Source organism: Zalophus californianus, chromosome 10, assembly GCF_009762305.2.
Source record: "Zalophus californianus isolate mZalCal1 chromosome 10, mZalCal1.pri.v2, whole genome shotgun sequence".
Classification (NCBI taxonomy): domain Eukaryota; kingdom Metazoa; phylum Chordata; class Mammalia; order Carnivora; family Otariidae; genus Zalophus; species Zalophus californianus.
In genome coordinates this window covers 87693291-87715217 of record NC_045604.1, presented here as the reverse complement: position 1 = coordinate 87715217, position 21927 = coordinate 87693291, and the positions used below count along the sequence as shown (strand labels likewise).

At 41.8% G+C, this 21927-nt stretch overlaps 1 protein-coding gene across 1 annotated transcript in view; it reads left to right on the top strand.

Annotated features, from left to right (window-relative positions):
* The window catches only part of THUMPD1 (THUMP domain containing 1), a 62333-nt gene extending 44477 nt beyond the window's left edge, over nucleotides 1–17856 (top strand). The window contains exon 6 of the transcript XR_003523130.1: nucleotides 17643–17856. The gene's annotated coding sequence lies outside the window, so the exon portion shown is untranslated. The remainder of the gene's footprint in view (nucleotides 1–17642) is intronic.
* Nucleotides 17857–21927: the final 4071 nt, after the last annotated feature.

Here is a 21927-nt window from a genome sequence, read left to right as displayed (position 1 = left end):
CATGTCCTAACCTCCAGAAGGTGGGGAGAGGTGGGGAGATTATCCTAGTTTTTATCTGGGTGGTTCTGATGTAATCATAAGAGGGAAGACAGCATCTGGCCAATAGAACAGGCTTAACCAATACTAGTGCTCATTAGGAGGTGGCTTCCTCCTCCCCTGCACATTCCATTCCTCTATTTCTATAGGAAACAATAGAGCTCAACACAGGCAGAGCTCGTGTGCGGGGTGGGTGCAGAAAGTTTCCTGGAGGAGATGAAATTTGAATTGGGCTTTGGAGGTGGCAAGACTATGAGTAGGTGGAAAGGAGAGCTAACAGCCATCTCAGAAAGGGATGACTACATGGAAAAGGCCCAGCTGTACCTGGATCTTCCTATCAATACATTCTTTTTTTTCCCCTCATTTTTTTAAAATTTAAATTTTAGTTAATATAGAGTGCACTGTTGGTTTCTGGAGTAGAATTCAGTGTTTCATCCCTTACATACAATACCAGTGCTCATTGCAAGTGCCCTCCTTAATATCCATCACCCATCTAGCTCATCTCACCCACCCTCCAGCACCTCCTTCCATCAACCCTGTTTGTTCTCTATTGTTGAAAGTCTCATGACTCGTTTCCCTCTCTCCTTTTTTTCTTTTTCCTCTTCCCATGTGTTCACCTGTTTTCTTTCTTAAATTCCATATATGAGTGAGATCTATGGTATTTGTCTTTCTCTGACTGACTTATTTCAACTAGCATAATACACTCTAGCTCCATCCACATCATTGCAAATGGCAAGATTTCATTCTTTTTGATGGCTGAGTAATATTATATATACCACATCTTCTTTATCCATTCATCAGTCGATGGACGTTTGGGCTCTTTCCATAGTTTGGCTATTGTTGATAATGCTGCTATAAACTTCTGGGTGCATGTACACCTTCAAATCTGTATTTTTGTATCCTTTGGGTAAATACCTAGTAGTGCAATTGCTGGATCATAGGGATGTTCTATTTTTAACTTTTTGAGGAACCTCCAAGCTAGTCTCCAGAGTGACCATACCAGTTTGCACCAACAGTGCAAGAGGTTCCCCTTTCTCCACATCCTTACCAATACCTGTTGTTTCTTGTGTTGTTAATTTTACCTGTTCTGACAGGTGTGAGGTGGTATCTCATTGTGATTTTGATTTGTATTTCCCTGATGATGAGTGATGTGCAGCATCTTTTCATGCGTCTGTTAGCCATCTGGATGTCTTCTTTGGAAAAGTATCTATTCATCTATTCAAAAGTATCTATTCATCTATTTCCACTTCTTTGGAAAAGTATCATTCAAAAAGTATCTATTCTTCTGCCCATTTCTTAACTGGATTATTTGTTTTTTTGGGTGTTGAATTTGGTAAGTTCTTTATAGAGTTTCAATACTAACCCTTTATCAGATATGTCATTTGCAAATATGTTCTCCCATTCCATAGGTGGTTGCCTTTTAGTTCTTTGATTGTTTCCTTCACTGTGCAGAAGATTTTTTAAAAAATTTTTTATTGTTATGTTAATCACCATACATTATATCATTAGTTTTTGATGTAGTGTTTCATGATTCATTGTTTGTGCATAACACCCAGTGCTCCATGCAGAAAGTGCCCTCTTTAATACCCATCACCAGGCTAACCCATCCTCCCACCATCCCCTCCCCTCTAGAACCCTCAGTTTGTTTTTCAGAGTCCATCGTCCCTCATGGTTCATCTCCGCCTCCGATTTCCCCTGCTTCATTCTTCCCCTCCTGCTGTCTTCTTCTTCTTTTTTTTTTTTTAAAGATTTTATTTATTTATTTGAGAGAGAGAGAGAGAATGAGAGAGAGCACGAGAGGGAAGAGGGTCAGAGGGAGAAGCAGACTCCCCGCCGAGCAGGGAGCCCGATGCGGGACTCGATCCCGGGACCCCAGGTTCATGACCTGAGCCGAAGGCAGTCGCTTAACCAACTGAGCCACCCAGGCGCCCTTCTTCTTTTTTTTTTTTAACATATAATGTATTATTTGTTTCAGAAGTACAGATCTGTGATTCAACAGTCTAGCACAATTCACAGCACTCACCATAGCACATACCCTCCCCAATGTCTATCACCCAGCCACCCATCCCTCCCACCCTCCCCTCCTCTAGCAACCCTCAGTTTGTTTCCTGAGATTAAGAATTCCTCCTATCAGTGAGGTTATATGATACATGTCTTTCTCTGATTGACTTATTTTGCTCAGCATAACACCCTCCAGTTCCATCCACGTCGTTGCAAATGGCAAGATCTCATTCCTTTTGATGGCTGCATAATATTCCATTGTATATATATACACCACATCTTCTTTATCCATTCATCTGTCGATGGACATCTTGGCTCTCTCCACAGTTTGGCTATTGTGGACATTGCTGCTATAAACATCAGGGTGCACATACCCCTTTGGATCCCTACATTTGTATCTTTGGGGTAAATACCCAGTAGTGCAATTGCTGGATTGTATGGTAGCTCTATTTTCAACTGTTTGGGGAACCTCCATACTGTTTTCCAGAGTAGTTGTGCAGAAGCTTTTTATCTTGATGAAGTCCCAATAGTTCTTTTTTTGCTTTTGTTTCCCTTGCCTCTAGCGACATGTCTAATAAGAAGTTGCTATGGCCAAGGTCAAGGAGGTTCCTGGCTGTGTTCTCCTCTAGGATTTTGATGGTTTCCTGTCTCACATTTAGGTCTTTCATCCATTTTCAATATATTTTTGTGTATGGTGTAAGAAAGTGGTTCAGTTTCATTCTTCTGCATATTGCGGTCCAGTTTCCCCAGCACCATTTGTTGAAGAGACTGTCTCTTTTCCATTGGATATTCTTTCCTGCTTTGTCAAAGATTAGTTGAACATAGTTGACCATGGATGACCCCCATTAGTAGTGGGTCCATTTCTGGGTTCTCTTTTCTCTTCTACTGATCTGTGTGTCTGTTTTTGTGCCATATCATACTGTCTTGATGATTACAGCTTTGTAATGTACCTTGAAATCTGGAATTGTGATGCCGCCATTTTTGATTTTCTTTTTCAGAATTGCTTTGGCTATTTGGGGTCTTTTGTGGTTCCATATGATTTTAGGATTATTTGTTCTACCTCTGTGAAAAATGCTGGTGGTGTTTTGATAGGAATAGCATTAAATGCGTAGATTGTTTTGGGTAGTATAGAAATTTTAACAATATTTGTTCTTCTAATCCATGAGCATAGAATGCTTTTCCATTTCTTTGTATTCTCTTCAATTTCTTTCGTATATGTTCTATAGTTTTCAGAGTACAGATTTTTAACTCTTTTTTTCCTTTTTAATTATATTATGTTATGTTAGTCACCATAAAATACATCATTAGTTTTTGATGTGGTGATCCATGATCCATTGTTGTCGTATAACACCCAATGCTCCATGCAGTACATGCCCTTCTTAACACTCATCAATGAGCTAACCAATCCCCCCTCCCCCTTCCCCTGTTTGTTTCTCAGAGTCCATAGTCTCTCATGGTTCATCTCTCCTTCCAATTCCCTCCCCCCCCATTTTCCCCTTCCTTCTCCTAGTGTCCTCCATGCTATTCCTTACGTTCCACAAATCAATGAAGCCATATGATAATTGACTTTTCTCTGCTTGACTTATTTCACTTAGCATCATCTCCTCCAGTCCCATCCATGTTGATGGAAAAGTTGGGTATTCATCCTTTCTGATGGCTGAGTCATATTCCATTGTGTTTATGGACCACATCTTCTTTATCCATTCTTCTGTTGAAGGGCATCTCGGCTCTTTCCACAGTTTGGCTATTGTGGACATTGCTGCTGTGAACACTGAGGTGCATATGGCCCTTGTTTTCACTACATCTGTGTGTTGGGGTAAATACCCAGTAGTGCAAATGCTGGGTCATAGGGTAGCTCTATTTTTAACTTTTTGAGGCACCTCCACACTGTTTTCCAAAGTGGCTGTACCAACTTGCATTTCCACCAACAGTGTAAGAGGGTTCCCCTTTCTCCACAACCTCTCCAACATTTGTTGTTTCTTTCCCTGTCCATTTTTGCCATTCTAATTGGTGTAAGGTGGTATCTCAATGTGGTTTTGATTTGAATTTCCCTGATGGCTAATGATGATGAACATTTTTTCATGTGTCTGTTAGCCGTTTGTATGTCTTCTTAAGAGAAGTGTCTTTTCATATCTTCTGCCCACTTTTTGACTTGGTTATTTGTTTTTTGGGTTGAGTTTGAGAAGTTCTTTATAGATCTTGGATACCAGCCCTTTATCTGTAGTGTCATTTGCAAATATCTTCTCCCATTTTGTGGGTTGCCTCTTTGTTATGTTGATTGTTTCCTTTGCTGTGCAGAAGCTTTTTATCTTGATGAAGTCCCAAAAGTTCATTTTTGCTTTTGTTTCACTAGCTTTTGGAGATGTATCTTGAAAGAAGTTGCTGTGGGCGATGTCAAAGAGGTTACTGCCTATGTTCTCCTCCAGGATTTTGATGGATTCCTCTTTCACACTGAGGTCTTTCATCCACTTTGAGTTTTATCTTTGTGAATGGTGTTAGAGAATGGTCCAGTTTCATCCTTCTGCATGTGGTTGTCCAATTTGCCCAGCACCATTTATTGAAGAGACCATCTTTTTTCCATTGCATGTTTTTTCCTGCTTTGTCAAAGATTGGGACCTCAAATAGGGTCCATATCTGGGATCTCTATTCTGTTCCATGGGTCTATATGTCTGTTTTTGTACCACTACCATTCTGTCTTGGTGATCACAGCTTTGTAATATAGCTTGAAATCAAGCAACGTGATGCCTCCAGCTTTGTTTTTCTTTTTCAACATTTCCTTGGGGATTTGGGGTCTTTTCTGATTCCATACAAATTTTAGGATTGTTTGTTTCAGCACTTTGAAAAATGTCATTGGAATTTTCATTGGGATGGCATTGAAGGTATAGATGGCTCTGGGTAGCATAGACATTTTAACAATGTTTATTCTTCCGATCCATGAGCATGGAATATTTTTCCATCTTTTTGTGTCTTCTTCAATTTCTTTCATGAGTGTTCCATAGTTCCTAGAGTATAGATCCTTTTCTTCCTTGGTTAGGTTTATTCCGAGGTATCTTATGGTTTTTGGTGCTATTGTAAATGGAATTGTTTCTCTAATTTCTCTTTCTACAGTTGCGTTGTTAGTGTATAAGAAAGCAACTGATTTCTGTGCATTGATTTTGTATCCTGCCACATTACTGAATTGCTGTATGAGTTCTAGTAATTTGGTGGTGGAGTCTTTTGGGTTTTCCACATAAAGTATCATGTCATCTGCGAAAAGAGAGAGTTTGACTTCTTCTTTGCCAATTTGAATACCTTTTATTTCTTTTTGTTGTCTGATTGCTGTTGCTAGGACTTCTATCAACATAGAAGTGGCGAGAGTGGGCATCCTTGACGTGTTCCTGATCTTAAGGGAAAGGTTCTCAGCTTTTCACCATTGAGGATCATATTTGCTGTGGATTTTTCATAGATGAATTTTATGAACTTGAGAAATGTTCCCTCTATCCCTATACTCTGAAGAGTTTTAATCAGGAAAGGATGTTGTATTTTGTCAAATGCTTTTTCTGCATCAATTGAGAGAACCATATGGTTCTTCTCCCTCTTATTTTTTAAATATTTTTATTGTTATGTTAATCACCATACATTACATCATTAGTTTTTGATGTAGTGTTCCATGATTCATTGTTTGTGCATAACACCCAGTGCTCCACACAGATCGTGCCCTCTTTAATACCCATCACCAGGCTAACCCATCCCCCCACGCTCCTCCCCTCTAGAACCCTCAGTTTGTTTTTCAGAGTCCATTGTCTCTCATGGTTCGTCTCCAACCTCCGACTTACTCCCCTTCATTCTTCCCCTCGCTATCTTCTTCTTTTTCTTTTCTCTTAACATATGTTGCATTATTTGTTTCAGAAGTACAGATCTGTGATTCAACAGTCTTGCACAATTCACAGTGCTCACCATAGCACATACCCTACCCAATGTCTATCACCCAGCCACCCCATCCCTCCCACCCCCCACCACTCCAGCAACACTCAGTTTGTTTCCTGAGATTAAGAATTCCTCATATCAGTGAGGTCATATGACACATGTCTTTCTCTGATTGACTTATTTCACTCAGCATAACACCCTCCAGTTCCATCCACGTCATTGCAAATGGCAAGATCTCATTAATTTTGATGGTTGCATAATATTCCATTGTGTATATATACCACATCTTCTTTATCCATTCATCTGTCGATGGACATCTTGGCTCTTTCCACAGGTTGGCTATCGTGGACATTGCTGCTATAAACATTGGGGTGCACATACCCCTTCAGATCCCTACATTTGTATCTTTGTTCTTCTCCCTCTTATTAATGTGTTCTGTCACATTGATTGATTTGCGAATGTTGAGCCACCCTTGCATCCCAGGGATAAATCCCAGTTGGTAGTGGTGGATGATCCTTTTAATGTATTGTTGGATCCTATTAGCTAGGATTTTGTTGAGGATTTTAGAATCCATATTCATCAGGGATATCGGTCTGAAATTCTCCTTTTGGATGGGGTCTTTGCCTGGTTTGGGGTTGAAGGTAATGCTGGCCTGATAGAAAGAGTTTGGAAGTTTTCCTTCTGTTTCTATTTTTTGAAACAGCTTCAGAGAATAGGTATTATTTCTTCTTTGAATGCTTGGTAGAATTCCCCAGGGAATCCATCAGGCCCTGGACTCTTGTTTTTGGGGAGATTTTTGATCACTGCTTCAATCTCATTACTGGCCTATTCAGGTTTTCAATTTCTTCCTGTTTCAGTCTTGGCAGCTTATAGGTTTCCAGGAAGGCCTCCATTTCATCCAGATTGCTCAGTTAATTGGCATATAGTTGTTAATAATAATTTCTAATAATTGTTTCTATTTCCTTGGTGTTAGTCGTGATCTCTCCCCTTTCATTCATAATTTTATTAATTTGCGTCCTTTCTCTTTTCTTCTAGATAAGTCTGGCCAGTGGTTTATCGATCTTATTAATTCTTTCAAAGAGCCAACTTCTAGTTTTGTTGATCTGATCTACTGTGTTTCTGGTTTCTAATTCATTGATCCCTGCTTTAATTTTAATTATTGCTCTTCTAATGCATGGCTTAGGCATCGTTTGTTGCTTTTTCTCTAGTTCTTTAAGGTGTAGAGTTAGTTGGTGAATTCGGGATTTTTCTTTTTTTGAGTGAGGCTTGGATGGCTATGTATTTCCCTCTTAGGACCGCCTTTACAGTATCCCATAGGTTTTGGACCGATGTGTTTTTGTTCTCATTGATTTCCATGAATTGTTTAAGTTCTTCTTTGATTTCCTGGTTGACCCAAATGTTCTCGAGCAGAGTGGTCTTTAGCTTCCATGTGTTTAAAATTCTGCCAAATTTTTTCTTGTGATTGAGTTCCAGTTTTAAAGCATTGTGGTCTGAGAATATGCAGGGAATAATCTCAATCTTTTGGTATCGGTTGAGACCTGATTTGTGACCCAGTATGTGGTCTATTCTGGACAAAGTTCCATGTGTGCTCAAGAAGAATGAGTATTCTGTTGTTTTAGGGTGGAATGTTCTGTAAAAATCTATGAGGTCCATCTGGTCCAGTGTATCATTCAAAGCTCTTGTTTCCTTGTTGATTTTCTGCTTAGATGATCTGTCCATTGAGAGTGGAGTATTGAGGTCTCCTACAATTAACGTATTGTTATCAATATGACTCTTTATTTTGGTTAACAGTTGGCTTATGTAGACGGCTGCTCCCATGTTGGGGGCATAGATATTTACAATTGTTAGATCTTCTTGTTGGATAGACCCTTTAAGAATGATATAGTGTCCTTCTGTGTCTCTAATTACAGACTTTAAAATATAATTTGTCTGATATAAGAATTGCTACCCCAGCTTTCTTTTGAGGTTCGCTGGCATGGAAGATGGATCTCCATCCCTTCACTTTCAGTCTGGATGTATCCTTAGGGTCAAAATGAGTCTCTTGTAGGCAGCATATGGATGGGTCCTGTCTTTTTATCCAATCTGCAACCCTGTGCCGTTTTATGGGAGCATTTAGGCCATTCACGTTGAGAGTGATTATTGAAAGATATGAATTAATTGTCATCATGTTGCCTGTGAAGACGTTGTTTTTATAGATTGTCCCTGTCGATTTCTGTTGTATATCATTCTTGGGGTCTTTCTCCTTTTATAGAACCCCCCTTAATATTTCTTTCAGGTCGGGCTTAGTGATCACATATTCTTTCAGTTTCTGTTGGTCGTGGAAGCTCTGCATCTGTCCATCCATTCTAAATGACAGCCTTGCCAGATAAAGTATTCTTGGCTGCATGTTCTTCTCATTTAGTACCCTGAATATGTCTTGCCAGGCCTTTCTGGCTTGCCAGGTCTCTGTGGATAGGTCTGACGTTATTCTGATGTTCCTCCCTCTGTACCTAAGGAATCTCTTCCCCCTAACTGCCCTTAAGATGGTTTCCTTGGTTCTAAGATTTGCGAGTTTTACTGTTACATCCTGGGCTGTTGGCCTGTTTTCCTTGATCTTGGGAGGGGTCCTCTCTGCCTGTAGGGTGCGAATATTTGTTTCATTCCCCAGATTAGGGAAGTTCTCAGCTACGATTTGCTCAAATATATCTTCTAGTCCTCTCTCTCTCTCTCTCCACTCCCTCTGGGATTCCAATTATCTGACATTGGAACTCTTCATGGTGTCATTTATTTCTCTGATTCCATTTTCATGGATTCTGAGTTGTTTTTCCCTGGCCTCCTCTTTTCCCTTTTTATCTATTATATTGTCTTCCAGGACGCTTATTCGTTCTTCTGCCTCAGTTACCCTAGCTGTTAGATTATCTAGATTGGATTGGATCTCAGTGATAGCATTTTTACGTTCTGCCAATTCAGCTTTCATTTCTGCCCTTAGAGACTCTGTGTTGCCATTAATTGATTTCTCCATTCTAGCTATTGTCTTCACAATCGGTAGCCTGAATTTCATCTCCCACATCTTGGTTATATCTGCATGCATTTGTAAATCTGCAGCATAAGTCATAATCTCTGAGTCTTTTCTATTTTGGGGGCTCCTCCTCTTAGTCATTCTGTTGATGGGTGTTTGAGGGAATGTATAGGTCCAAATTATTGACCAGAACCCAAGCAAGATGCACCTGTTTTCTTGGGACCTTAGGGTTGCTGGCCTCTTGTTTTCCCAGCCTGTCTTCTGGGAGAGGGGCCTGGGAGCTGTTACTTAGTCAACCCTGTTTGGGCAGAGTTGCCCTGCCCCCCTGTGGTGGGGGATGGACTCAGTGGGAACCAGTTTTTTGGGGGCTTTTGTTCTCTGGTGGCTTTCCCTGGAGGCTTTCCATGTCTCTTCAGCGAGTCAGAGCAGAAGAGACCGTTTCCAACCCTCTGCCTCAGAGCAGAGAGATTGCAGTCTGTTCTTCAGTGAGCTCTCCAGGCCACACTGTCTCCGTTTCTGTCCCTGCTGCTATAAACTGCAGTGTCCTGGGTTGTGCGCCCTTCTGCAGTGCTCCCAGTCCTGCCTCCAGGTTGGGGCACGTCTCTGCCCTTTGTGCTTCTAAAACCACCAGCTGCCCCCAGTTCGCCCGTGCAACCCTGCTGCTCCGGGTTTCTGCCCTGGGGGCTGCCCTAAAGTCCTTTTTCAGGTGCTACCGGTCTGCGAGTCTGTGCCCCATCCCCAGCGCGTGAGGCTGTCGCTCACCAGCGGTGTAGGATCCCCACGGCCAGGCTCCCTCCCGCTGCTGTTTATGCTCTGATATCTGCCCGTAGAATCACGCTGCCCGCTTTGTACCTCAAAACCAACTGCCCAGGATATTGTTTGTAGAGATCCAGATCTTCTTACATCTCAGGCTGATTTCGTGGGTGCTCAGAGTGGTATGGTAGATATCCAGCTCAATTCTGGGGATCAGTTGGAATAGGGTCCCCTACTCCTCCATCTTTTCTTCCTCTATCTAAGTTGCAAATATTTTCACTCAGTTCCTCATTTGTAATATCTGACCCCCATTAACCAGCCTGGAGCTAATTTCTCAAGAAGGGCTGCTTATTCACACAAGAAAACATGGACAGAAGTAAATGGAATTCCTGTTTTTTGGATGTCAGGCACTGTTTTGAGAGCTTTGTGAACATTTTCTCATTTGCAGCTTATGAAATATCTTTGAATATTATTTCTTACCTGAAACCCATATGGCTAACGTGTTTTAGAATTCATTGTTTTTCAGTTTTTATAAAGTGATACGGTATATAGATCTATGCTACTCTCCTAGCAGGACATGGAGCTGCATCTTGAAATCCTACTAATAAATATTTCTGCATTGAAATATATGAATATTCCTACTGATTAGGATAAATAAATACTATAGGGAGTTTCACTTCCTGATAGATTAGGTTATGCAGCCAAATGAGATATGAAAAGCACTTTTATTTTTCAGAGCTTCTCAGATTTTGGAATGCTGGATAAGAGATGTTGGAGCCCTATCATCTTTACATTATAGGCAAAGGAAAGAAGTTTTGGTGTTTGTTTTTTAACCAAATACATCCTCTGACTTTCACCCTTCTTTTTCTCTTTGTTTTGTAAGGAAGGGAGGAGGGAGAAAGCTGGAGAGCTTGAGGATTCAAGTGAGTACCATGAAAACCGTGGTGTCTCTCCACTTCTCTTCTCTCCACCTCCCTGCAGGCAGGGTGAGAATGAGATGTGCAGCCCCTCTGGTAGCCTAATATTCTTTATAACCAGTATTTAACCAATATTCTTTATATGCTTGTTCAATATCTGTTTGGAGGAACGGCTGTTTGCTGCATGGGGGAAGGATGAAAAAGAAAGATATAGGTGACAGTGTGCAGCCTCATCCCCAGAGTTCCAAGCAAAGCAGCTCTGCCCCCAAACTTGCATGCCTCTCTCAGTCAGAAGGAAAGCTCTGCAGTTGGTCTGATCTACTTTCCTAAGGTGGGTGGTTAGCAACCACCTCCTTTCACTCATGTGTCTTTTATGGGATTATTACATAGTATACCAAATTACTTCCAGCCACACACTCTCAGTCTCTCTGAGAGGAATTATGATACTACGCATTTTTTTGTCTTATTACTTTTCTGGTTCCCTTAACAGACTATGCCCCAAAGCAATATGCTGAAGGCCCTGGTCTGTAATGAAATATTTTGCCAAAAGTGCTTGTTTTGCTTCATTATCTCCACTTATCTGGCGAATAGGGCCTCCTTCTGTACTGTGGAGTTTTTTTTTTTTTTAAGATTTTATTTATTTATATGACAGAGAGAGACACAGTGAGAGAGGGAACACAAGCAGGGGTAGCGGGAGAGGGAGAAGCAGGCTTCCCGCCGAGCAGGGAACCTGATATGGGGCTCGATCCCAGGATCCTGGGATAATGACCTGAGCCAAAGGCAGACGCTTAACGACTCAGCCACCCAGGGGACCCTGTACTGTGGAGTTTTATGGTTTTTATATTCTGGTTTTTCATGACCTATCTCGTTTTTCCATCAAAACCAAACTATCCTGTCTCCTTGTGCCTCAGGGCACTACTGAAAATCTAGTAAGTGATTTCTAGTATAGAGGAAAGACTGGATATGTGATCCATTCCTCCCACAGTTTTGATCTTTGAGATAATACCTTAACTCAAAAGTGCTGTAATGGCAAGCAGGTATTATAGGCCATAGCATGTAGGTGGAAGGACTGCAAATTGAGGACTTTTAATTTCATCATCAGCACACCACCCTATGCTCAGTCTCAGTCAGCTAGGTGTCTAGCTCTTGATTTAATTTTGGCTCAGGTCATGATCTCATAGTTGTTGAATTGAGCCCTGTGTCAGTGTCAGACTCCACATGCAGCAGGGAATCTGCTTGAGATTCTGTCTCTTCCTCTGCCTTCCCCACTTCCTCCCCTTCCCCCATCTCATGCACTCTCTCTTTTGCTCTCTCTCTAATAAATAAATAAACCTTTTAAAAAATGAGTCAGAAAAAGATAAACATTCAGATTTTAAAATGGGAAAAGGACAGTAAACATAAAAACTTCAATCTTACTAGCAATCAAAGGACAAATAAGATTAACATGAAAGATTTTTCACTTTTCACATTGGCAAAGATTTAAAACCTGATAATATCCAATGTTACTTGCTCCTTTACTGTCTGAAAGGGTTTTTGTAAGTTTTGTGTTATTTCTTCCATAAATGTTTGATAGGATTTACTAGTAAAACCACTTGGGTCTGGGGCTTTCTTTCTGGTAAGGTTGTTAATAATTATTTCATTTATTAAAATAGATATTGAATCATTCAGATTTTTGTTTTGTTTTGTGTGGTAAGTTATATTTTTTGAGACATCTTTCCATTTCCTCTACATTGTTGAATTTGTTGAAATAAAACTGTTCATAGTATTTTCTTGTTTTTTTTTTTAAGATTTATTTATGTATTTTAGAGAGAGAATGTGAGAGACCGGTAGAGGGGTAGAGGGAGAGGGAGAGAGAGAATCTCAAGCAGGTTCCCCACTGAGTGCAGAGCCCAACATGGGGCTCAATCCCGCGATCCTGAGATCATGACCTGAGCCAAAACTGGCTAAGGCCAACACTTAGTCAACTGAGCCACCCAGGCACCTCTATCTTTTTAATATGTGTAAGCTCTGTAGCGATACCTCCTTTTTTATTTCTGATATTGGCACACAAAAATTTTATGTTAAAGGATGATCATCCAAGTGTTTTGTAAAGTAAAAAATTAAAAAAAAAAAAAAACCTCCAACAATAAGGGATTAGTAAAGTAGAAAACTTTATCATCTTGACAGAATGAACTACTACATGTCCCTTAAAATTATCTGAAAACTATTATGAAATAATACTGCATACTTACCAGGATGACTAAAGTTTAAAAGATTCATAATCACAAGTGTTGAGGGTATGGAGCAAATAGAACTTTTTAAAAAAATGTTTTTCTTTAAATTCCAGTTAACATACAGTATAATATTAGTTTCAGGTGTAGGATTTAGTGATTCAACAAACCAAACAACATCCAGTGCTCATCACAACAAATGTGCTTCTTAATCCCCATCACCTGTTTCACCCAACTCCCACCCACCTCCCCTCTGGCAACCATCAGTGTGTTCTCTATATTATAAGTCTCTTTCTTGGATTGCCTCTCTCTCTCTCTCTCTTTCCTTATGCTCATTTGTTTTGTTTCTTAAATTCTACATATGATTGAAATCATCTGATATTTGTCTTTCTCTGACAGACTTATTTTGCTTAGCATAATTATGCAAATGGAACTTTTATTCAGCTTCCACTGTGGTAGGAGTATAAATTGGGAATTAGAAAACTGTGGTAATATCTTAATCAAACTTAGAATATGCATACCTTATGATTCAGCATCTCCCCTCCTAGATCTATATCAATCATAAATCTTTGCATATATTCAGCAACCAACATGTAGAATAATATTCAAAGCACCTTTATTCATATTATCTCAGATTGGAATCAATACCATTCTCTCACCAAAAGTAGAGTGGATAAGTAAATTTTAGGTGTATTCATACAATGGGATTCTACATAGCAATGAAGAAGAATGAACTATTGATACAGATACAGACAATGACATGGATAAATCTCACAGACATTATTTTGAGAGAAAGAAGTCAGACACAAAAGTACAGACCGCATGACTCCATTTGTATAGTGAGCGGGCAAAATTAATCTATGGTTTCAGAAGTCAGAATAATATTACTGATGGAAAGAGAGGCTAAAAGTAAAACTTGAGACCAGTTAGAGGTAAAGAAAGGAAGTGCTTCATTCAGAGTTAACTCCAGTAGGGAATGCTCAGAGGAGAGACTTCCTGAGCAAAATTTAGTTGAGTTTTTTAAGTTGTGTCAAAACACTAGGAAAGCAAGTTTGTGACTTAGAGAGTGGGATGTTGAAATTGCTTGTCATATTTAACATTCCTGTGACTTTTGTGGTTGGCCAGTTCTGAATTGCGATGGCCCATGGAATCTGCTTGCAGTCATCTGTCACTCAGAATTTATTGCTCTTGGGATTTAATTGACTTTTCCCAATTCCTGAAACTGCTTTTAGGTACAGAAATTTACTTCTAAGTTCATAAAAGGAGTTCAGTTTTCACAGAGGCATGAGGACATGAGGGAGCCTATTAGGGTGCTGGGAATATCTTATGTCCTAATCTAAATGTGATTACATTTATATTCATACAGGTGCATAAACATGTAAACATTCATTGGGCTGTTCATGTAAGATTTGTGTACTTACTGAATGTATGTTTTACTTAATTAAAAAATTTTAAGTGGTATTATATAAGTATGCATTATTGCACAGAAAAACTTTTATATTGCTGAATGAAAAAGACAAGTTATGCTAGAACATTTCTCCTTGAACTCACTTCTACTAAAAAAGTGTTTCTGTATATGAAGAAAGAAGACTGGAAGAATATACACCAAAATATGAGATGGTGAATGACTCTTATTTTTTTATTTTTGTTTGTTCACATTTTCTAAACTTTTTATAATGCTTATGTATCTGAGGTAGTCCAGAGCCCTCCCCAGACCACCACAGCCCCAGGCTCAATAGCAGTAACCACAAGCCTTTACCATCTCTGACCCCAACACATCTGGGACATCATCAGCTCTACCAGTCTACCAGAGGTAACCATCTTCATCCATGATCCCTCTGTCCCCTGTGCAGTAAGCCATGTGGACTCTTGCTGAAGCATATTCCTCCCAGCTCACCTGAGAGAAGAACAAATTCAGAAACCTAAATTTACATAACTTCCACAATCATTTAATGGTATGAGCTGAGGACTGTGCTAGCCCTGAAGGGAGAAAGAGAAAAATAACACAAAATCTGCACTCTCCAGGTGCTTCCCAGAGAGAAAACACACATAGATCTTTGTTGGTGACTTCTGTTAGCATCAGGTTTTTTTTTTTTTCCTCCCATCTGGAAACAGGAATAGGATGGTAGTTTACCCAGAGGTTTTTTTCTGAGGCTGAAATGATGCAATGCAAGCATAGCATTTAGCATAGGGCCAGTTGCAGTGTGTGCAAGGGACGCTGGCTTCTAATTTCTTAGGCTCATCATCCATCAAACACAATCACTGCTCTTAAATTGTGCCTTTAATTTCAACACTGTCCATGGCTTTCTATCAGAAGGTGACTTTGGATTTATGTTCTTACACCAGAAACACAATAGAGTGATTAGTACAAATACCCCTTAGCACAGACAACCTCATTTTGCTTGATCATTCTGTAGAGTATCCACATTCTTTTTTTAAAAACATTTTAGGGGCGCCTGGGTGGCTCAGTCGTTAGGCGTCTGCCTTAGGCTCAGGTCCTTATCCCAGGGTCCTGGGATCAGCCCTGCATTGGGCTCCCTGCTCTGTGGGAAGCCTGCTTCTCCCTCTCCCACTCCCCCTGCTTGTGTTCCTGCTCTCACTTTCTCTCTCTCTGTCACATAAATAAATAAAATCTTTAAAAAAAAGATTTTACTTATTTGAGAGGAGAGAGAGAAAGAGAAAGAATGCAGGGAGAGAGCACAGAGGGAGTTGGAGAACCCGACTCCCCACTGAGCAGAGTGCCTGGCATGGGGCTTGATCTCAGGACTCTGGGATCATGACCTGAGATGAAGGGAGATATCCAACCGACTGAGCCACCCAGTGCCCCAAATATCCAGATTCTAACAGCACTTGACTTGACTGCTATTGAAACCACAAGACCAGTTAGTCTAGGTTCTTGTATCTAAAAAAAAAAATCTGCTTATTAAAGTTCTAATGAATTTTGGTAAAACTCTGTGTAAGCAACTCATTCTCAAGTAGCACAATAATCCAAATAGGTGTATGAGATATCGGAATCTCTTATTTGGAATCTCTATATTATGAGGGAGAAAGAGATTTTTTTTTTGTATCAGTGTGTCTGAGTTATCTTGTCAAAATTTGAAAATACATTTGGTATCAATGTGTCTTGAGTTGTCAAAGTTTGAAAATGCTTAAATTCTTTAAGCATTATCCCTTAAAGAAATTTTGTAATATTAGAACTTTAAAAAAACAAGAAACAGAATCTTAATTATAGAGAACAAATGATTACCCGAGGGGAGGGGATGGGTGAAATAGGTGATGGGGATTAACGAATACACTTGTGATGAGCACCAAGTGTTGTATCAAAGTGTTGAATCATTGGGGGCACCTGGGTGGCTCAGTCAGTTAAGCAGTTGCAGCTCAGGTCATGATCCCAGGGTCATGGGATCAAGCCCTGCCTCAAGCTCCCTGCTCAGCAGGGAGTAGAAAAAAAATTACCTAGCCTTTAACTCAGAAATTTGGCTTTTGATAATTTTTAATAGGAAATAATTAAAATGGCATTTAAAGGGTTAACAAGGACACTCACTGAAAACGTATGTTTAATATAAAACATTGGAAATTAAGAAAATTTCCAATAATAGTGGATATGTTCAATAAATCATGATATTTCCTTTTGGTAGCATCCTGTGAAATTAATAAAATTTTTTGTTATATAGGGGCGCCTGGATGGCTCAGTTGTTAAGCGTCTGCCTTTGGCTCAGGTCATGATCCCAGGGTCCTGGGATCTAGCCCCACATCAGGCTCCCTGCTCAGCGGGAGGCCTGCTTCTCCCCCTCCCACTCCCCCTGCTTGTGTGCCCTCTCTCACTGTGTATCTCTCTGTCAAATAAATAAATAAAATCTTTAAAAATTTTTTTCTGTTATATAAAAAGATTTACCTATATGTGAAAATCATAAGTAAAAAAGCAAGATTGATAGCCAGTAGGTAGAATGTAATTCCAATTTTATAATGATATATGTACATAGAAAAATAAGAGAAGGATATATATCCAAATGTTAACAGTGAGTAGTAATGGTGGGATTATGAGTGAAAAGAATTTTCTTTGGCCTTTTTTGTAGTTTTTCAAAGTTTTCTATATATAACATAGAGTTTTATTATTAGAAAGGTTGAATAAATAATATATATATTTAAAAATAATTAAAAGGAGGCTTCCCTTTACAGAAAAAATGGAAATTTCTTTATAGAGGAATGCCACCTAATTAATATGTAAGGAATGACAGGTTGAAAAGCACCATTTTGCATCCTCCATTGTAATAAGTGATTCAGGAAAGAATCATTAATGCATGCTTAAAATCATTGGGTGAAAGTTGATTGGAGAATAAGATATTCACAGAGTCTCAAATCATTACCCCACAGATTACTTATTAATTATAAAGGAGAAAATGTGAGTAACTAGACGCCCCTCGTCTTAGTGGCTCCTACTAGGGAAGTATCTTTTTTTGCTCCTGCCACATGTCCGCATGGTCTTTCTGGGAGCAGGATAAAAGAGCACCCACCATAGGTAACAGCCAGGTGCTAGAGGAGATGGACAGAGGGGGTGCCAGACCCAGTTGTCCCAAGGGTTCTGTTCGAGGTGGCACGCCCCACTCCCACTCACACCTCACTGGTCAGAGCACGTCAGAGGGCTGTATCAAACTTCCTGGGTCAGGGGACACTCTGACATGCCTTCGTGGAGCCTACTGGGGCCACCACATGGTGCCAGCCCGTCTGGGGGACTGTGCAGGGGCAGAGGAGGAGTCTGGGGCATGGGTAAGAAATGACAGCAGGACTAAGTCGGGATGGGTTTGCTTTATCCTCGACCAGGTGGAATTTGTCTCAGAGCTGCCCCAAACCATCACTGGCAAGATTAAAAGAAGTGACCTTCGGAAAAAGGAGTTTGGTCAGATGTAATCAGCAAAACCCTCAGAAACCACTGTGTCTTCTTCGCCAAATCCCTGGCTATCCCAGTTTCCTCACTATGGGGAGGGCGAGGAGAGGAGTGCTGGACATTGATTTTAAGAGCATCAGGAGTGCCCACATTCCAGCATTTTTGTTCTTTTAAATTACTATCAGTTACTCTCCTGCTTCCAAGTCCCCAAGTGAGCACTCAGTATGTGGCTGGGATAATAAACTGACATCAGCATCCAAGGGGACTTGTGTTCTGCTTTTATTCTGTGAATGAACTGGTGCTAAATGCTGTCCTCATGATTCTCCCCAAGCCCATCGGAGAGGACTCTGGGGCCAGATTCTCCCTCCTGGTTCCAGGGGCCCTGGGTAACTCCTTTTGTCTGTTCAACAACCAGAACACAGAGGTCTGGGGAGGGACCCTTCCTTGGCTCCAGGTGTCCACCTCTGCTTGGCTTGCCCATGCCCTGCTGGAGGGTGAGGTCAGGGCCAGAGTTAGTGAGGTGGCTGGGAAGCGGGAAGGGGCCGAGGCAGCCCAGCCTGGTGATTCCACTTGCCTGCCAGACCATTCCTCACCGCTCATCCAGCATCCCATGGATCTGCTGCCTCTGTATGCTGCTGCTTCCAGGTCCCAGCCTGCACCAGCTTAGGTGTGGGAGGATCTGCCCTGTGGGGACCCAGAATCCTGCAAGACTCCTCCAGCCCTTTCCAGGGGTGTCCAATCCCCCATTCCTTCCATGGAGCCCAGGAGCTCGTTCCCCAGCCCTCCGTAGGGTCCCCCAGTCACTCACCCTTCCCCAGGCCCAGGAATCCCTCAGCCTCCCCAGGGCCTGGAGCTCTCCCCACACTTTATGAGGTCCTCCTGCCATCTGGAGCCTGAGAGATGATGTGTGCAAAGGGCAGGGCTTAGCACAGGCCTGAAACAGGAGGGACCTCTTTGTTACCAGTGTTGCCTTTAACAGCTGTGAGACGTGAGGCACTGGATCTGGGAAGACACTTGCCCCATGGAGACGATGATGCTAATGTCCATAGGTCCTCAGCACGTGGCTTCCTCTTGTCCTCAGCACAGTTATGGACACAGGCTTGGACGCCCCCAGCTCACTGAAGGAAACCAGCCCAGGGTCACACAGCTGGTAAGCAGCACTGCTGGATCTCAAACTCTAGGCTCCCGGCCCTGTTTCCAGGGGCCACGAAGGGCTTCAAAGACGGGAGGCTGACACGGGCTTTGGGGACACTTCCTCACCTCCATGAGTGATCTCACCTGTTTGAGGCCCCGAAATTCTGTTCACTGCTTCTCTTTCCCTACCCCCTGTTCCAGTTATAATCAGGGTATCCTGGCCATCCTTCCTGGAATTCCCTAGTCCCCCTTATAGGCTGGGCCTCTCTCCCGTTCACTTTTGGGCTAGTCTGATCCACCCCTTCTGTGGCTGGTCTCTCCTTTATAACCAGGACCACCAACTCTGGGGCTCTTGAGGCGGACAGCAGCATCTAAACAGAATTTAATACAAATGTTTTGTTATCCTTGTTTTGTTTTTGTTTGCGTGTTTTTTTATGATTTCTTTATATTTATGTTAAAGATATTGCTTTCCTATTTTAGCAGTGCTAGAATGGTTCCTGTTTACAAGAAATTTACACAATAAGTGGTGGTTTGTAGAGCATTGATTTTCAGCTGCCTTGGGCCTGAATGAGTTGGGGAAACATTGTGTTAGTCCTAGAGAGAAACAGTTTAGGAAGTTCAGCTCAGGACAGGGCCCAAGAGAGATGATCACAGGGAGTTTGTCTAGTCACCTGGGTCCCTGGCCCTGCCCACCTGCTTGGCTCTCCCGCCCAGCATGCCTGGAGCTGCAAGCTCTCTGGGTATTGTCCTGGATCCCTAGGAGAGAAGTTGTGATGAATGTTTTCTCTTAAAATGTTCTCATTCCTGGAGGTCCCGGGAGATCCGTGAGTCAGCTTGGATTGTTTCCCTGTGAGCTCATGTGTAAAGCCCAAGCTAGTGTGTAGGAGGGTCACATAGATAAGTGACTGATCTAAAGCTGTTTGAGGTGTTAAAATGTCTCCATCAATTAGGGATGGTTTTGAGGCCATACAATCTTCTCACACTAATATCCCAGGATATTCCAGCCCAGAAGACATAATTTGATTACAATTTTATCAGCTCATTTCATTCAGTTACAATGTAGCTCTTTTTCTTTTGGATTTCTTTACTCCTATTTCATTTAGAGAGGTACTTCTCAATTTCTAAATGTATGGGGATTTCTGGTTAGCTTTTTATCAGTGATTTCTAGCACATTATATTACCAAAACATACTCTGTGTGACTTCATTTCTTGGAAACATATTGAAATTTCCCTTCCCAAAATAAATCAGGTGAATTTTGTAACTGTATCCTATGTGCCTAAAGTTAATGTGTCCTCCACAATGGTATATGAATGTGGATGATATATGGAGAGAGCTGTGGGATTCAGATGGTTTGCTATCAAGGTCTACATCTTATGGATGTTCTGTCTGCTTTGAGTCGCTGAGAGAGGGTTCTGTCTGCTTGTGTATTTGCTTGTTGTTGCAGTTCTGTCCTCCTTTGCTTTATATGTTGTTCAGCCAACAGCTGTAGGACAGGAGTTTGGAAAGGAAGGAGAGAGAACCCAGAAGAGGGAACAGGGACCTGGGCTGGAGGGAGCAGAAACAAGAAGGAGACCAAAGTTCCAGAGAGACCTGTCATTGGGATGGGCATGGTGGGGCATCAGCAGGAAGGGGTTTTTGAAAACGAGGTCACCTGTGGCATCCATGTTGATCTACTAGGGGCAAAGGCAGCTGATTGTGGAGAGATTATAAAGGTTATGGGTTGCTAAGGAAATGTTCACCAGGGGAAGGCTTGGAGGAAGATGGATGCTCCTCCACTCCAACTGCTCCTGAGAGTCCACTTTACCTGCTAATGTGTCCTACTGACTAGTGATTTACCAACTTGCTGACCTACTACCCTTTCTGAACCTCCCCTCAAGTACTTAATCTGACCCTGACCCCTTTTTCTCCTGAGAAACGCCTTCCCCAATCCCACCCTCTATTTCTACCCTGCTCCTATCCCTCCTTAAAACCCTATCCCCTTCCCACCCCTCCCTACCCACCCCACCTCCCTCCACTCCACCCCCCATCTCCACCTCCTCCCCGTCACCCCAGCGCCCCTTGAAAGGACCAAGACATGAAGGTGCAGAGGCTGTTGTTCTGGCTGCTCTTGCTCCGGTGTCCCAGTTCCCCAAACCCAAATGTGAGTAAACGTGGCACTTCACTGGTGTCTCCCATTGAAAGAGAGAGAGAGAGAGAGAGCACAGTGTGGGGGGAAGGGCAGAGGGAGAGGGAGAGAGAGAAAACCCCAAGTCAGCGGTGCAGTGAGTCCAGAGCCTGAAGGGGCTCAGCCTCAGGACCATGGATCATGACTTGATCCAAACCAAGATGTCATTTCTTAACTGACTGAGCCACCCGGTGACTCAAAGCTGCTGGTGATGTCTTCCTTCCTACTGGGTTCTTTCACATGCTGGTTAAATAATAACTTTTTCATGGGGTTCTTGGTGGGCACTGCAGAAGAACTGCAGTTCTTCCTGAAGAGCGAGCACCACAGGGCAGGTTTCTCGGTCAGCCTGAAGGGTTTGTGGCCACAGCCGTCCACATCGAGTTCTGGGTCCTGTGTGTGCTGCTTGGTCCAAAAAGAGCAGCTTTGGCAGGATGGAAACCTGAAATACTAGGTTTATGGTGTCAAGAAGGAAGGATTTGAGAAGATAGAAAAGCCATTAAGCTCTTTGTCTTCAATAGGGGGCTTGTATGTTATGTACATTATATCTCATTAAAATTACTTTAAAAATGTCAAGAACTTGAATTTAATAGGAGCTGGCTCCTGGAAGCCCTGAAGTTTAGGGTCCATCTTCTATGTAGTTTGTTTTCCTATCAGCACATTGTTCATATTTGTGAAGTTTGGCAGCCCTGGGAACAGTGGTATCTTAAGCATTGGTGTTGGGACCAGAGTATTAAAAAGTGAAATGTCCTTTATGCGCTGTGCTTCCTGGTTGGTTGACTTTTAACAACTTCTGAGTCAGCCCTTTCCTTCTGGTCTTGGAGGCTGTCCCCAGGGACTCTGTGTCCCACCAGGTCCATGGGAGCCCCGAGAAGCCCAGCGAATACTAAGTGACCACATCCTGCTGGGACATTTGTCACAGGAA